This window comes from Alosa sapidissima, chromosome 13, assembly GCF_018492685.1.
Source record: "Alosa sapidissima isolate fAloSap1 chromosome 13, fAloSap1.pri, whole genome shotgun sequence".
Lineage (NCBI taxonomy): Eukaryota > Metazoa > Chordata > Actinopteri > Clupeiformes > Clupeidae > Alosa > Alosa sapidissima.
In genome coordinates this window covers 21,488,951-21,492,497 of record NC_055969.1, presented here as the reverse complement: position 1 = coordinate 21,492,497, position 3,547 = coordinate 21,488,951, and positions in this window count along the sequence as shown.

Below are 3,547 nucleotides of genomic sequence, written 5' to 3'. Positions count from 1 at the left end.
TGTGTTAATGTGACTGAGTTAATATGGATGGGTTAATGTGCCTGAGTTAATATGGATGGGTTAATGTGACTGAGTTAATATGGATGGGTTAATGTGCTATTGTGAGTTTTAATGGGGACTGGGGGGCTCCAGGAAGCTGTGCCCAGCAGAGGCCAGGGGCCGTGTGATGTCTGGCCACCCCGCAGTGGAGCCAGCGTTCAGGCCTGGAGGGGAGGGGCAGGCCTGGGTCACCACAACCCCAGGGCCTTAATGTGTATGTGTGTGTGTGTGTGTGTGTGTGTGTGTGTGTGTAGGGAGGGAGGCACATTAGGGGACCCATAAACCCCTGGACAAGAGGAAGCTGATTGTTAATATGGCACTGATTAAGGGAGTACCCCAACCACCCACCGCAAACCCCCACCACACACACACACACACACACACACACACACTACTTCTGAGATACTACTTCTGTAGTGCAGGCCCCAGTGGAATGAACACTTCTGCAAACAGTGGTGAGTGCCTCATCTAGCCTGATGCTGAAAAATCACATTCCACCAGATTAAAGATAAAGTCAGCGATTGTACAGGAAGCGCGTTTGTTTATGTTTATATTTAAAATTATTAGCAGACGCTTTTGCCCAAAACAACGTTCCAAGGACAAAACGAAAAACACCAGAGAGGTAGCTCACCCCTACCTTCAGCATTCCCATAGAAACTTTAAGCACTCAACATACTCGCCACTCCCGACCGGTAGCGCTACAATGTGACGTCACAGGAGCGCCGTAGCTGTTTATACTCGCGCGTGGCGGTCGCAACACTACTTGCAGTCTTCTCCTGAACAGAGGTGTCACTGTTGTGAAAAGGCTAACGCTAACTATGTTACACAGTAGAAGAAGCTGCAGTAAGAAACACTAGCTAGCCTCTGTGATGGTACTTCAGACTTTGGTTTCTGCTATTCACAACTACCATCATCATTATCATCTAGTTTCCAAGGTGTGTGCAGGTAGATAGATAGATAGATAGACAGATAGACAGATAGATAGATAGATAGATAGATAGATAGATGGATAGATGGATATATAGATAGATACTTTAGTCATCCCGAGGGAAATTTTTAATAATTTAAACATTTTAGTTAGCTGGCTAGCTAGCTAGCAGCTGGCTGTTTGTAGATAGATAGATGGATAGATAGATAGATAGATAGATAGATAGATAGATAGATAGATACATTACTGATCCCCAGGGGAAATTCAAGGTCTCAGTAGCATACAGACAACACACACACATTCACTAACAGCAGAAAAAGTAATTAAAAGTATATAATATAAAAACACAACTAAGCAATAAGGACAGTAGAAGATAAAGAATATACTAAATATACTAAAATAATACAAATACAATAATCTAAATCAATTCTAAAAACAGTATCCACATAGTGGTGATTAATTAATCAAGAGGCGCTTGCAATGACTGAGGCAGGGACTGAGCCTGTGATTTTCTGTGCATAGTAAGGTAAGGTAAGGTGTTCTGTGTGAGTGAGTGTCATGGTGATAGTGCAATGGTGATAGTGGTCATGGTGATAGTGCAAATGAATAAGTCCAACAGTGCAACAGTGCAAGAATAGAATCTATATATCTATATATCTATATATAGAATTATTTTAAGAAAAGTGTGGCCACAGTTCGGTTATGGCATGGAGGGAGGGGTTATGCATATGTGCTAATATAGCACGCAAACAGTGAGGCAGAAAGACAGTGGTAAAAAGTGGCTAGTGGACAGACAGTATCCAAACATGGAGGGGGTGAAGAGGCAGACAGACTATGCAGAGAAGTCTATCTCTCCTCTTCCCTTAAGTGAAGCATTGAACAGTTCAATGGCCCTGGGGACAAATGACTTCCTCAGTCTGTCTGTTGTGCAAGGCAGTGAGCGAAGTCTCCATGCTGATCAGGCTCTTCTGCTTAACAATAGTGCTGTGGAGTGGATGACACTCATTGTCCAAAATGTTGATCAGTTTGTTCAGGGTCCTTTTGTCAGATATTGAAGTGATGCACTCCAGTTCAGCTCCCACTACTAGCCAGCTTTCCTTACCAGCCTGTCAATTCGCCCCGCATCCTTCTTCTTTGTGCTTCCTCCCCAACATACTACTGCATAGAAGAGGACGCTGGCAACAACAGACTGGTAGAACATCCTGAGGCGCTTGCTGCACACATTGAAGGACTGCAGCCTCAGGAATCAGATTAGACCGTTAGCATCTCTCCTATAAGCAAACAGTCTAATCTGATTCAATGAGCTGGAGCTAAAAGTGTTACTGTCAGACTCAGAGAACGGCTGGATGAACTGGGGAAAGGTAAAACTCATTTGTTTAACTCAAGGGGAGGTGGAAAACGAGTGTATTTCCCCAAATGGTGGAATATCCCTTTAAGTGAAATAATCCGGACTGTAATGCAATCTAGGGTGTTGGGATGATCTAGAAGGGATTACAGCCAATGAGGCATCTCTGTGACTCCTGTTGTTAGGAGCTGGTGGCCGCGTTGAGGGGCCCATTTCTGTGAAGAGTTGTGTTTGTGTGAGTGTGTACGCGGGTGTGTGTTGTATGTGTGTGTGTGTGTGTGTGTGCATACATGCATGCGAATGTGTGTGTGTGTGTGTGCGTGCATATATGCATGTGAATGTGTGTGTGTATGTTTGTGCGAGTGTGTGTGTGTGTGAAGTGGCCTGTTTGTGCTCTCCCGTGGCCAGCAGACGATGCGCCTGAGACCGGCTGGGGGCCCGGGGGGGTTCGGGTTACCGTGAAAACCATGATGGGGTGTAAAGTAATCTGCCCCGCCGGAGCTGCCAGACGTTCCTGCGCTTCCCGGCGTGTCTCCGGGCATTCCACTAAGACACGCGGCTCATCAGCGCACACTTCCTGGGTGCACTGCCACGTCTTCCTGTTTTTCATACAGGAAAAATGAACCTGGACACCTCGTGAAAATGACCTGAGAGACCTACTGTACGTCCTCTCGGCCTGACCGTCCTGACGATGTTGTTGAAATATTTTGGTGTTGTTGAATCTATTCTAGTCTTGTTTACAGTATTCCAGACTGATTTAACTTAGTGTACTTTATAGTCTATCCTTGTCTGGTCTAGTATAGACAAGTCATCAACTGGACAAAATTTGACTCGCTAAATGTATTCCAGTCTAGTGGAGTCCAGTTTAATCGGTTGTGTAGTCGTGTGGTGCTGCCAAGCTGAGATTATTTTAGTTGACATTAGTCTAGTCCAGTCTAGTTCAGTTCTGCCGGGGTTGTGTGTGTGTGTGTGTGAAGAGGCGTCTAAAGAGATGTGGAAACAGCAATAGCACATGGCCTCTGGAAGAGATTTTGGAGTGTGTGAGTGTGTGTGTGTGTGTATGTGTGTGTGTCACTGTGTGTGTCTATGATGAGCATCTGCAGAGCACATCATTGGCTGTGAGCCCACACTCTGCACAAGGACAATAACATTGGATCTCATTTTATTGCATCGCTCATAGTTTTGCCTATGTGTGTGTCTGTTGTGTGTATGTTAATGAGAATGTTTATGAAGAC